General features: G+C 50.8%; 1 long non-coding RNA gene across 1 annotated transcript; it reads left to right on the top strand.

Annotated features, from left to right (window-relative positions):
- The first annotated feature begins 284 nt into the window (after positions 1-284).
- On the top strand, positions 285-11,556 carry LOC129012142 (uncharacterized). Its single transcript, XR_008493568.2, has 3 exons — positions 285-429; positions 1,321-1,463; positions 9,360-11,556. It is a non-coding gene; the product is annotated as an uncharacterized LOC129012142 (long non-coding RNA).
- Positions 11,557-13,500: the final 1,944 nt, after the last annotated feature.

Raw genomic sequence — 13,500 nt, 5'->3', positions numbered from 1 at the left:
ACTTTACTTCTCTGACTCCCTCTGTTATTCTAGGTAGAATTGACCACGTTCTCCCTCTTGCCTCTCAGTATCCTTCACACTCTATCTCAGCACCTTCCACACACGCGATGATTTTAAAGTATGTCCAAAGCTCTGTGTTACTCATCCCTTTAAGAAGTGGAGCCTAATACTCCTCCCCTTAGTGTGGTCTGGATTTAGTCACTCTTCTAGTGAATAGAATGATATGAAGTGACCATCTGTGACTTCAGAGATGAGGTCATAACAGGCTCAGCAGCTTCCTCCTCGCTCTCTTGGATCAGCTCTGGGGGAAGCCAGCTGCCATGTTGTGGGGATGCTCAAGCAGCCCTGAGGAGAGGCCCATATGAGGAGGAGCTGAGAGGACTTGAGCCAAAAGCCAGTGGAGAATTGAGGTCTCCTGTCAGTAGCCATGTAAGCAAGCTATTCTGGAAGCACATCCTCCATTCTCAGTCAATATCTTAACTTCAACCTCATGAAAGACCTTGAGCCTAGCTCAGCCACTCCCAGACTCCTGACCCACAGATACTGTGTGAGGTAATCCAAGCTTGTTGTTTCAAGCTGCTAAGCAATCTGTTGCAATAGATAATTAATGCAACACATTTCTGAGTTTTTTGCCCTACATGTCTGAGACATATAATATCCAATAATATCCAATTAGGAGCTCTTGAGAATAAGGCACCAGTAGCTCAGGGCTCAGCAATGTTTGATGGACAGACATATGGATGAATGGATGGGTAGATGAGGGTGCACAAACTTTGGCTTCAGGGTTAGATGGATGGATGGATGGATGGATGGAAAGATGGGGAGATGTGTGGGTGGATGGATGGATGGGGAAATGGATGACTGAATGGACAGGTTGGATGGATAAGTAGATAGGTGGGCAATTGAATGGATGGGTGGATGGATGGAGGCATGGGGAGATGGGTGGGTGGATAAATGGATGTGTGGATGGATGGATGGTTGGACAGATGGATAAATGGATGGACATTCAAGAACTTCCAGGCTGCTCAGAGGCAGCAAGCTTGGTATGGGCAGTTGCAAAGTTTATTTAAAAAGTCTGATGATATTTTAGTTCAACATGTTTTCAGACAATGGGGCCCTTTCTTGTGCTCCTTGGTGGCCCAGAAAACACAGTTTTGATGGCTAATTGAGTGGTGGTCATAATTTCTTCTCCGGTAAAGACCATGCTTTTTGTCTATGAGTTGTTCTGGGCCTGACTGTCCTGTCAACTGTCTCTTTCGTTCCTATCTTATCTACCTGCCAAGACCCTACTCTCTCCTGTGAATCTCTTTTCTTCATCAGACACCTCGAATCACAGATAGTTGGAGATGAAAAGGACCTTAGAAACCATGAGAAACACCATGGACGGGGAGAGTGGGGAGCTCTGGAGCCATAAACCTGGCTTCAGGTCCCAGTTCTGCCACTCACCAGCTGCGTGGCCAAAGGTAAGTCATGTAACCTCTCTGACCCTCAGCCTCTTCCTCTGTGTGTGGTACCTGCCTGCCATCACACGTGGAGTGCTCAGCTCAGAGCTGGCCTGTGCTACAGAGCTAAGCACAGGAACAACCCATCAATGTCACTATCATCCCAAAGCCAAAGTCCTGCCATGTCATTGGAAGAGGCTACAGTAACACGTGCAGAGTGTTTATCTCAGCACTCTCATTTGTGAGAGCCATTCATCTCATCCAACCCTCTTAGTTTGTTGTTTTTAGACAGTGTCTTGGTCTGTTACCCAGGTTGGAGTGCTGTGGCATGATCATGGCTCACTGTAACCCCGAACTCCTGGGCTCAGGCAATTCTCCCATCTCAGTCTCCTGAGTAGCGGGGATTACAGGTGCGCCCCACCATCCTGGCTAATTCTAAACATTTTTTTTTTTTGAGGTGGAGTCTCACTCTGTTGCCCAGGCTGGAGTGCAGTGGCGTGATCTTGGCTCACTGCAACCTCCGCCTCCCGGGTTCAAGTGATTCTCATGCCTCAGCCTCCTAAGTAGCTGAGACTACAGGCACTCACCACCACACCTGGATAATTTTTTTTTTTTTTGTATTGTTTAGTAGAGATGCAGTTTCACCATATTGGCCAGGCTGGTCTCAAACTCCTGACCTCGTGATCCACCCACCTCGGCCTCCCAAAGTGCTGGGATTACATAAACATTTTTTTTTTTTTTTTTTGTGGAGACAGGATCTTGATATGTTTGCCCAGGCTGGTCTCAACCTCCTGGCCTCAAATGATCCTTCTGCCTTGGCCTCAAAAGCTTTGGGACTACAGGCGTGAGCCATGGTGCCAGGTAGACCACTTCATTAACCAGATGAGGAAACTGAGGCTGAGAGTTGAGTGGTTTGCCCAAAGCAACCTGGTGAATTAGTGGCATGGTCAGGATATGAATCCTGACTCCAAGACAAGTGCTCCTCCTCTCTCTTCTGAACCCATTTTCTGCACCCTTGGCTAAGAGAGGAAAATGCAGGATTCACCTGAACACTCAGCTTTGGCCTCAAATGGCCACGAGAGGGAGCCCTTGGAATTGCTCGGGGCCTCCGTGCTTCCGGTGAAAGAAGCCTTTCCATCCGTTCTCGAAGGCGCCTAGGCCAGTAGCCCCTGCCCTGCCCCTTCCCTCCCTGTGCCAGCACCTCTGAGGCATTCCAGACTCCGGCTCCTTTTCCTTCTCTACCTCCACCCTCCACCTGGATCCCAGGATTGTCTTTCTCCTTTTCCTGAGTAGAACTGGGATCCTCAGAACCCCACGGTGGTTTTGCCAGGCAGGTGGTGCACATTTGAGGCACGCTGGCTTACTTTGGCTTCAGGGTTGCAGTGACATGTCCAGTTGTCTCTTAGCATCTACTGACACTCCCATCCAGCTATTCCACACACTTCTGCTCAGCCACGCCGGGTGGGAGAGGCCAGGCCAGGGGAGGTGGAGGAGGTGGGAGAGGAGTTTACCTACTGTGTAGCCAGAAGATGACAGAGTTACAGCACACAATGACAGGACATGGCTCGGAGTGTTAGTTGGACACAAGCAGAAGGGCTGATAGTAGAGGCCTTGGGGACAGCTCTAGCGGCAGATTTGAGCCGTAAAGGATGCAAAATAGTTGGCCAGGCAAATAAGGCCCACAAGTTCCTAAGAAACTGGGAGGAGGACCCTTGCCTCTGGGTCAGGGGTGCTACCTGGGAGGACACCCCTTCTCTGGGCATCGGTAAATAGGAATAATAAAACCTACTCTGCCTTCCTCATAGGAGGAAAGAATGTCTGAGTACGTACAAATGGAAGCAGATTGGAAATTAAATACCATGCCCATCTCGGGGATGTATTTTAGCACAGGTGTTTTTCTCTTTCCCAGGATGTTCTCCAATAAGCGTTCATTCTGTGTCCCCCAGCACCCACTTTCCCTGTCCTGACCTTCCTGCAGATGCATTTTGAGACCACTCAGGTTCCTGGGTCTCTGATGAGCGTCCCTGTGGGCCTCCCACAGTCCTCCACTTGGTGGCTGACTCCAGCCCTCTTCCCTAGCTTGGGTTTTTCCATGAGTCACTTTAAAGTCTTTGTATAAGGCCTATTAGGATAAAAACAGGAAGGCAGGCAAGCCAGCAAGCCCTGGAAGCCATCCCTGGGCTCTTAGGAGATTAAAGTCTGTAAACACAATCCCGGGTGTCTGTGGGCCATCTGCCCCCGCACCCCCCATGTGCTGACCAGGAGGACCTCGGAATCTGGGATGAATGTGACACTGTTTGAATGTTGGAAATGCCCCGTTGCTCCTTTCTCTATATCTTTTTAGGCAACACAAATGGCAAGCTCTTTCCAAGTGTCATTCTCCAAATAGATTCCTTCTAGTCTAGGGTCGGCGGGGAGGGAGTGGAATAAGAGGTGAGCCCCTCTGATGCTCCAGCAGCCCCCTCTGTGGGCCCAGCAGGCCACTCTTAACATCTCCAAAACCTGTGGTTCTTGCAGGACATACACTTTGTTTCATATTCTCCTGGGCTCACTGTGCATAACCGAGTTGGTAATTCTCCAGTTCTCCCAAATGCATATTCTCCCTTGCAGACAGCATTTTTCAGAGAACAGGAAGGAGCTGCTTCCTTAAGTATCGTCTGGGATCACATTCAGACTGGAGATGTTGCCAGAAGCAAATCCACCTCGGTGGGGATTCTGGTTGACCCAGGAGACCCTCTGCTCCTGAGGGAACTACTGAGGGGCTTGGGCTGTGACTCCAGGACCAAGGGTTTTGAGAGAGACTTTCCTTCCCTGGACAAGGAAAAGGAAGTGGAGCTACCAGCTGCTGCTCTGGGAGGCTAGAGGCTCATCTCTCTACCATGCACCCTTTCCAAAGCTCTGTTCTCTGAGGGCTTCTCGAAATACCCACTTTAATCAGAGTTAAGCCGGATTTGAAGGTTGAGATGATTAGATGTGTCAAAAAAATTTTACAGTCTAATAACACCCAATGCTGTCAAGAATGTGGAAAAAAAGAGACATGTATGCATTGTTGATGTGAGTGTCAATTGGTATCCATGTTTTGGAGGGAGTTTGCTAGTATCATTAGAATGTGAAATAGATATGCTCTCAGACTCAACATTTCCACTTCTAAGAGTCAATTCTAGAGAAATATGTGCACATGGACACAAAGAGTCGGGCATGAAGACGTTTGCAGAAATGTTGTTTGCAACTGCAAAAAACAATAAAATAAAAAGCCACCAAATCAAAAAACCAAACACCTAGCATTTGTCCCCAGCTTTACCAAGATATAATTGACAAGCCTCGGATTTAGACACTATGGTGGAACTGGGGTACGGTATGCTTTGCAGCCACTAAAAAGAATGACATAAACCTACAGTTGCTGACTTAGAAGGACCTCAAGATGGACCTTTTCATGAAAAAAAGGGATACAATTATATGTACTGTATGACCTCATTTATGTTAAAAACAAAAAAGAAGAAAGGTAAAATAAAGTCAATGGGAATGCTTGGGAATGTTTGGGACGAACACACCCCACGTCAAGAATAGCAGTGATTTATGAAAGGTTGTAGGCTGGGAAACAATTGAAAAGGGTTGCATTTTTTAGTTTGTAAACTTTTCTGTTGTTTGAAATGTTTCTTAATGAGCACATACTTATGTATATTGTTTTTGTTCCCCAATATGTATATTGGATTTTGCTCCAGGGCACCCACCTCAGAACAGTCCTGCTCAGAACCTCTGAAGTCAGTTGACTTCATTCAGCGAACATTTTCTATGTGAGCCTCTGCCCTGCACAGCTCTGTGTTGGGTGTTGAGGACATCAGGGCCATTGTCCGCAACCCCAGGGAGTGCAGTTGCCTGCAGGGAGAGGCAGATGGACAGATGAGGACTGTGCGGTGGCAGAAACTGTGAGGAGTGTCGTCGTAAGGACGGCAAGAGTAGAAGGCAGGCAAGGCCAGTTCCCCTGGATGAAGTCAGGGGAGGCTTCCTGCAGGAAATGACACTAACTTGAGTCTTAAAGATGATGGGGGTGTGGATGGGGTGTAGATTGGGTGTGGATGAACCAGTGGAAGAAGAAGAAGGAAGATTTGAAGAGGAGGGTTCCAGGAGGGGAGACGTGCACTTGGGGGAACACAGGGCGGGTGATGGGTGGGGTTGGGGAGGACGAGAAGAGTTAGGGACAAGGGCTGAGCTTGGCTTCTCATCTGTCAACTCCTGATTGTTGCTCTGGGGTGCAGGGAGCCAGCCAGTGGCCAGCAGAGGGCATTTCTGCCTCTTCCAACTGCAGAGTCTGGAGCCCCCAGGAGGAGCTGGTCAATGGTTTCATGTTGACATGGGCTCTCAGGACCCCAGGGAGGGTGCACCCCAAGAGCGAGTGAGACTGAGACACAGATGATTAAGGTGCAGCGTGAGGAGGTGTGGCAAAGGACTTTAGCCAGTCCACACGTGCAGAGAGGTCATCGGCAGTGCTGCTTTCCGAGATGGTAAAGAGAGGGGCTTCAATCAGAATGTGAGTGCGTGGTGGCACAGGAGGCTCGTGGCCGTGGTGAAAGCAAAGGCTAGAGTCGAAGACAACATCCCAAGAGGGTGCTCCGAGGGCTGCAGCAGCATCAGCCCCGGGGGTCTGACATGTGGCCTCTCCCGCTGGTCCCCTCCACCGCCCACCCTCATTCTCTCTGCCTGAGCTCTTTTCCCTGCTCCTCCAAAGCAGTGTCCCCTTCCCAGTCCTGAGCACTCCTGGGCCCTCCACCTGCTTCCCAGCAAACCCACGTGGAGCATCTGCTCAGTGCCGGGTCTTCTCCTGGAGGCGGGGACATGGCAGGACCCCAGGAAGGCCCTAGATCATTCCACTGTGGGGGAGGCACAGACACTAACTAAGCAAACAGAGCTTCCGGCAGCGATGGGCCCCATGCAGAGGATTCAACAGGGCCATGGACAGGTCAGGGGAGGCCCCTGGGGACGCTTCGGCTGAGACCTGAATGTCAAGCTGGAGCCTGGCATGAGGGTGAGGCCCTTACAGGTAGAGCTCCCTGGACAAGGGTGAGCGTGGGGCTTTCAAGAGAGGGAGAAATCAAAGGTAACCCCTCAATTTTGACCCGGGCCACTAGGTAAACGGAAGGGCTGTTTTCTGAGGAAACGGGGGCTGTGGGAGAAGCCAGCTTCAGGGAGGGAATCCAAAGTTCCGTTCTGGTCACCAGAAGTCAGAGGTGCCAATTAGCAGTGCACGTGCGGGGTCACGAAGGCAGTGTGGGCCAGGCGCCGCTGCTCACACCCGTCATCCCAGCACTTTGGGAGGCTGAGGTGGGAGGATAGCTTGAGCTCAGGAGTTCGAGACCAGCCTGGGCAAAACTCTGTCTCTACAAAATATACAAAAATTAGCTGGGCGTGATGGCGCGTGCCTATAATCCCAGCTACTGAGGTGGGAGGATTGCTTGAACCCGGGAGGCAGAGGTTGCAGTGAGCCAAGATCGCACCACTGCACTCCAGCCTGGGTGACAGAGCAAGACTCCGTCTCAAAAAATAAATAAATAAACAGAAAAGAAAAAGAAATTTGAGTTTGGATCCTCGGAGAGAGGTCAGATGTGGGAGTCCGCAGTGGGCAGGCATCTAAGGCCAGGATGAGAGTCTAGCTGGGTCCAAGCTCATACCAGTCATCGCCCAACAGCCAGTAAGTCCAGTAAGTTGAGAGACAAGGTGTTGGGGTAAGAAAAGCGACTTCACTCAGAGAGCCAGCAAACCGAGAAGATGGTGGACTGGTGTCCTAAAGAACCTTCTTAAGTTAGTAGGGACTTCAGGCTCCCTTTAACGTCAAGAAGGGAAGAGGAGGGAGTTGAGGTCAAGAAGTGACCGACGACCACAATCATGTGGGTGTGAGCAAGGGTCTGAGGAGGTTGTGAAACATCTTTGTTCTTGGTCAGTTGACTTCGGTTCAGATGAAGTAGGTCAGGCCACAGGGTTCCTATAAATCTTTAATGAAATACTGTTCCTCCTGTGTACACGTCCTTATCTCCTCGGGAGTTCGTTTTGAGAAAGGGGCTATTATCATTCTTTTCTTAAAGTTGAACTGCAAGTAATTAGTTAGCCTACATGTAAAGCTAAGCAGAAGCTTTTTTTTTTTGAGACAGAGTTGCCCAGGCTGGAGTGCAGTGGCGCAATCTCCACTCACTGCAAGCTCCGCCTCTTGGGTGGTTCACGCCGTTCTCCTGCCTCAGCTTCCCGAGTAGGTGGGACTACAACAGGCACCCGCCACCAAGCCTGGCTAATTTTTTGTATTTTTTTAGTAGAGACAGGGTTTCACCGTGTTAGCCAGGATGGTCTCAATCTCCTGACCCCATGATCTGCCCGCCTCGGCCTCACAAAGTGCTGGGATTACAGGCGTGAGCCACCGTGCCCTGCCAGCAGAAGCTTTGAACCTAAAGCAGGGGTGTCCAATCTTTTGGCTTCCCTGACCACACTGACAGAAGCGGCATTGTGTTGGGCCACACATAAAATACATGAACACAAATGATAGCTGATGATCTTTAAAAAGATCACACACAAAAAACTAATGATGTTTTAAGAAAGTTTATGAATTTGTGTTGGGCTGCGTTCAAAGCCTCCCAGGCCGCATGGGGCCCGTGGGCCACGGGTTGCATAAGTTTTACCTAAAAGGTTTTACTATAAGGGCAGAGGCAAAATGGAGTTGGTTAGGCTAAGCCTTCCTCCACTGTTAGAAGATTGCCCCAGAGATGAGGGACAAGAAAAGGCCGGGCCTCATTCCTGCTGCAGACAACGTTTGCATGTGGAGGAGGAAGTGAAGGAGAACAAGGAGTGAAACCAGGAGAGCCCCCTGTGTCCAGCAATCAAGTGGAGAAGCAGCCTCAGGAGCGGGGTGGGATCAAGCTTGGCTGACGCTGCTGTGGGGTCAGGTGCAGCCACAGCCTGGGATCCGGCATCTCGGAGGTCCTAGGTGCCCTTGACTTGAACTGTCCCTTTCTCCTGGAGCATTAGGGTCTGGTCCCATCTGCCTCCCCTCCTGCCTGTGAGTGTGTCCATCACATCCTGAAAGTGATGTCGCCTCCTTGAGGGGCTCTTCACAAGTGAAGGATGCACGAAGAAGGTCGTCCAGGACCATGTGGAGGGTGGGGTTTGGTTGAAGCTGGGAACCAGTGCAGGGTTGCCGCAGGAATCTGGCGAGATGGGGCAGAGCATGGAACTGAGGCAGCAGAAGGAGATGGTGTTAGGGGAGGGAGTAGCGGCTCCTTCATTATGGCAGACAGATTCCTGAGCAAGGTGACCTTTGGGCCTCAGGCCTAGTATCGGGCTGGTCTGCAGCTGGGGGCAGGTGGACCAACCCCCTGAAGAGAAGAAAGACGGTGCTCCTGGCCCCTCCAGCCTCACCTCCCTCCAGCACCCCCACTCCCAGCCCATATGCCAGTTCTCTGAAGTTGTCCAGAGAGCAGGGACAGACATACATGGCCAGAGAGTCCACTCTAGGTCCCCAGAGTCCCCATGCTGTCCTTCATTTTTCCACCTTTGTAAGTGTCATGCCCTCCACCTAATGCTACACCCCTACTTCTTTTCTGGCAAACTCCTACTTATCCTTCAAGACCCAGTCTAAGTATTGCTCACTCCAGAAAACACTCTAGACCACCCCCCAGTCCAGGATTGATGAACCCCTTGGGGCTCCCACTGCCCCGAGGGCTTCCCTGTGGCTTTTCAGCATTCTGTAATAGTCCCCTCCTCCCTCTCCCTCCCTAGAAGGTGGGAATGCCTCTTCCTACAGTGGCCCTAAGATCACAAGCCCTGCCCTGATGTCATCACCACCCTCGCGCCCCATTGAGAAGCAAGTTAAGCGAACAGCAAGTTAAGCTGACCCAGCTTCATCTTGGGACTGCAATGTGTTTGTACACGTTTCAGGCAGACAGAGGGAGTTGCCGTTTCGGGAGAGGAGCTTGACAATCAGAGACAGCCGGCATCCAAATTCTCGTGGACTCAGGATGGAGAGCCTTTCCCTAGGAGATGCTCAGGTGCAGACTCAGGTGTGGGACAGGTCAGTACCGCAGCGGTGGCTAAAGAATGCCTTTTCATGACTGTGCATCTTAGGAAAATCCTCCTGATGCGTTGTTTTCCAGATGGGAGACTGTGGTGCAGAGATGGAGGGATGGTCCAGGGTCACCCAGCCAGTGGGGCAGAGCCCTCCCTCCTGGGTACTTTGCATGTCTTGGGCTTGGCCCAAAGCTCAGAGGTCAGCTCACTGTGGCCCACACAGAAGGCCACACAGTGGTTCCGGCCTCAGTAAGCTCTCAGTTGATGTCAGCCAGTAGTTTATTAACAGCAGCTCAAACTGAGCACCTACTGTGTGCCCTGGTACTTAATGTGGTGGGAGTGGAAGGTGGGCAGTAGAGTGTCAACTAGTCACTCCTGATGTCAGCTGGCCCAGTCCCACCTGACATCCTGATGGGGTGGGCCTGGGGAAGTTGGTTCTCCCGAGGTGCCCCTGCCAGAAGAGGAGGCAGGGATGGGGGGCTAGTCCCAGGGAGTGAGGATGTCAATGGCTTTTCATGCTCAAGCCTGCAGAAGATTTTGAGTTCGAGGGTAGGCAAAGGTATGGGTCATCCTTGGAAGAGACTTTGTTAGTCTCTTCCATACCCTGGGTAGAGAAGTGAGGCCCAGCTCAGTGAAGGGGGATTGAGCTGGTGGGCTCTGAGATGGGGCAAGCATCAGTTCTGGATGGAAGAGGACCTATTGGAGATTGAAGGAAATGCCTGTGGGGGACACAGCCCCCAGGGACCCTCATGTGGAAGGGGAGCTGAGGCAGGCATGAAGGCCCCACCCTCTCTCCTTGCGAACTCTGCTTCTGCACACCGCCTGGCCTGGACATTGTTTGGCCTTTTCTTGTGGCCCTGTTATGGTCTGTAAGGAACCCAGCATTCAACTGTCACTCTGCACTCCTCGCCCTCGCCACTTCCAAAGAGCCAGGCCTCCTGTTCTCAAAAGGCTGAGCCTCAGCACCGGAGCCTGTCTCACAAGTAGACTGAACGGAGCACACAGCAGCTCAGCCTCTGTCTCCGGAAGATGCAGGAAACTGAGAGGCCATGGGCAGCTGCCTCCCCTGCGGAGGACGGCGGCACCTCTTCTACAACAGCGTCTGAGGAGGAGCTCCCGCCTGGAGGACGGATGCCCAGGGCAGCCCCGAGGTGAAGGCGCAGGACAGCCCGTCCTCTGGCTCTGCCCCCTGTCGCTCCTTAGCCTCCTGAACAGGGGCCACGCAGGAGCTGGGGACACAACCCAGAGGCCCTGCTGGGGCCGCAGGACATGTCCATCATGTGTGATGAGTCATAGCAACTATTTTCAGGTTCTTGATCAAGGACATTTTGATCTTTCTGGTTCGCGTCTGACTTAGTGAGAAGCCCTGGCCTCTCCGACCCTAGCAGTGGGACTTGTCCATGAGCTGAGATGCCTGAGAGGCGGCCCGTGCTGGTTCATTTCTGGGCGGTCATTCATGGTCATGGGTTAAACACAAGTCTCGGATCTCAAACCCTGGGCCTCCTGTTGCCTCTGGGGCCTCCATCTGCCCCCATGGCCGGGGAGAGTCACAACATGCATTTGCCCCAGCTCCATTCTGTCAAGATGCAAAAGAACGGATAGTACAAAGAGTCTCACTCCCTCCCCGGCCCCAGCCTCCAGGGACCCTCCTGGAAGCAGCCACTGTTTCCAGTTCCTGGTGTCTCCTTCCAAAGATGGTCTGGGTAGCTCCAAGCAGTGGTATAGACATTCCCTGACGCCTCCCGTCTTAAGGACGCTTGTTTGTACAGAAACGGGGGCACATGCAGTCTGACCACAGCTCCACGCTTGCCTTTCCCTCTTCATTTGTTTTAGCCATCAGGCCACATTAGGCTGTGAATGAGCTTGTCACTTTTATCAGCTGCATAAAGACAGACTCTTAAGTGGTATCTCCGACTCTCATCTCATGCTCCTGAAGTCAGTGTTGTGGTTCCAGAGCAGCTGCGCCAAGCCATAGCCTTAAGCACACCCTGTGAATTTCTATTTGTCAGGAGATGTGTCTCATCTTATCTCATTCATTGTATGAATAAGAGCTAGCACTTAAAACACCAAAGTCTGTGAAGGATGTATTCTTTTTCTGAATGAATGATAGCAGATTTAAGGTTATTGCTCTCATAATACCAAACTAGGTTAGGAATATTTTTGTTTGAATGTAACAGAAACAGTTTCAAACTGTCTTATGTAAAAGAGAGAAGTCAGTGGCTCTTGTAAGCTGAGAAGGTAGGGTCAGCTGCAGGTACAGCTGGCTCCAGGGTTCAAACAATGTCATCGGAATCAGGTTGCTCTCTAATTCTTCTACACGCCTTCCCTCTGCAGGCTTATGTCCCAGGATTCACTTGTAGCAGGATGGGCAACCAGTTTTGTGCCTGCCTGGTTTCAGGGTGTAGATGTAGGTGGCAAAAATAATCTCTTTTCCAGAAGTCTAAGTGAAAATCTCACCTTGTCTCTGTACTGGTTAGGCAAGGCTAAGTTGCAATGACAAACAGACCTCAAATTCTGTTGTAACAACTCAGACTATAACACTGCATTTCGCTGTCATGTAATATCTGTGGTGGGCCTTTCTGGTCATTTCTCCATGTGGTTATTCAAGGACCCGACTCATTCCATCTTGTGGTTCACCATCCCCTAGGGCAGGAGTCGGCAGACTTTTCCTGGAAAGGGCCAAAGAGTCAACATTTTAGCCTTTGAGGGTCTCTGTTACATAGTCTCTTTCTTTCTTTCCTTCTTTTTCTTTCGTTCTTTCTTTCTTCTTTCTTCCTTTCTCTTTTTTCTTTTTTCTTTCCCCTTCCTTCCTTCCCTCCTTCCATCCTTCCTTTCTTTCTCTCTTTCTTTCATCTTTCACAATGCTTTAAAAATGTAAAAACCATTCTTGGCCAGGTGTGCTGGCTCACGCTGTCATCTCAGCACTTTGGAAGGCCAAGGTGGGTGGATCACCCGAGGTTAGGAGTTCAAGACCAGCCTGGCCAACATGGTGAAACTCCATCTCTACTAAAAATACAAAAATTAGCTGGATGTGGTGGTGAGCACCTGTAATCCCAGCTACTTGGGAGGCTGAGGCAGGAGAATCACTTGAACCTGGGGGTTGGAGGTTGCAGTGAGCCAAGATCGCGTCACTTCACTGCAGCCTGGGCAAAAGAGTGAAGCTATATTTCAAAAAACAAACAAAATGGAATAACCGTTCTTAACTTGTGGGTTGGGCAAAAACAGGACCACAGGCCACGCTTGTCCTGCAGGCCTCAGTTTGCTGCTCCTGCCCCAGGCCATGGCACATGCATCCAGCCTGTGGAAGGGAAAAGAAAAACAGACAGGTGACTTGCCCACTTCTTCCCAGCTGTGGCCCCTCCACCTCCTACGCAATTAAGTTGGCCCCAGTCACATGGCCACGCTGAGCTTGGCCATCTGCTCAGGAAGAAGAGAAGTGGCTTTTGGGGAGCAGCTGGCAGTCCCGCACAGTCTCGTTGGCCCTGATCAGGTCGCATGTAACCCATCAGTGGCTGCATCAGTTAGCTTTTGCCGCATAACAAGCTGAATTCGTTTCCTAGGCCCGCCATAACCAGGTATGACAAATTTATTCTCTCCCAGTTTTGAAAGCCAGAAGACCAAAATCAAGGTGTGAGCAGGGCCAAGCTCTCTCTGGAGGCTCTAGAGGAAAATTTTTCCTTGCCTCTCTTCTAGCCTCTGACGGTTGCCAGCAGTTCTCTGCCTTCCTTGGCTTACAGCTGCAGTGACTCCACTCTCTGCCTGCATCCAGACATAGTCTGTGTCTTTGTATTCAAATTTCTTTCCTTTCTCTTGTAAAGAACGTTAAGGCCCGCCCTAATCCTTTCGGTCACCTTAACTTCATTGCATTTATTTTCAAGTAAAGTCACATTCACAGTACTGGCATTAGGGCTTCAGCTAATCTTTCCAGGGGACACAATGCAACCCCCTACACAAGTCTCACTCCACTGTACCTGCCCTCTCCACCCCACAGTACGTGTGCCAAGCTGGCAGC

Source organism: Pongo pygmaeus, chromosome 15 (genome assembly GCF_028885625.2).
Source record: "Pongo pygmaeus isolate AG05252 chromosome 15, NHGRI_mPonPyg2-v2.0_pri, whole genome shotgun sequence".
Taxonomy (NCBI): domain Eukaryota; kingdom Metazoa; phylum Chordata; class Mammalia; order Primates; family Hominidae; genus Pongo; species Pongo pygmaeus.
This window is presented reverse-complemented; position numbering and strand designations above follow the sequence as displayed.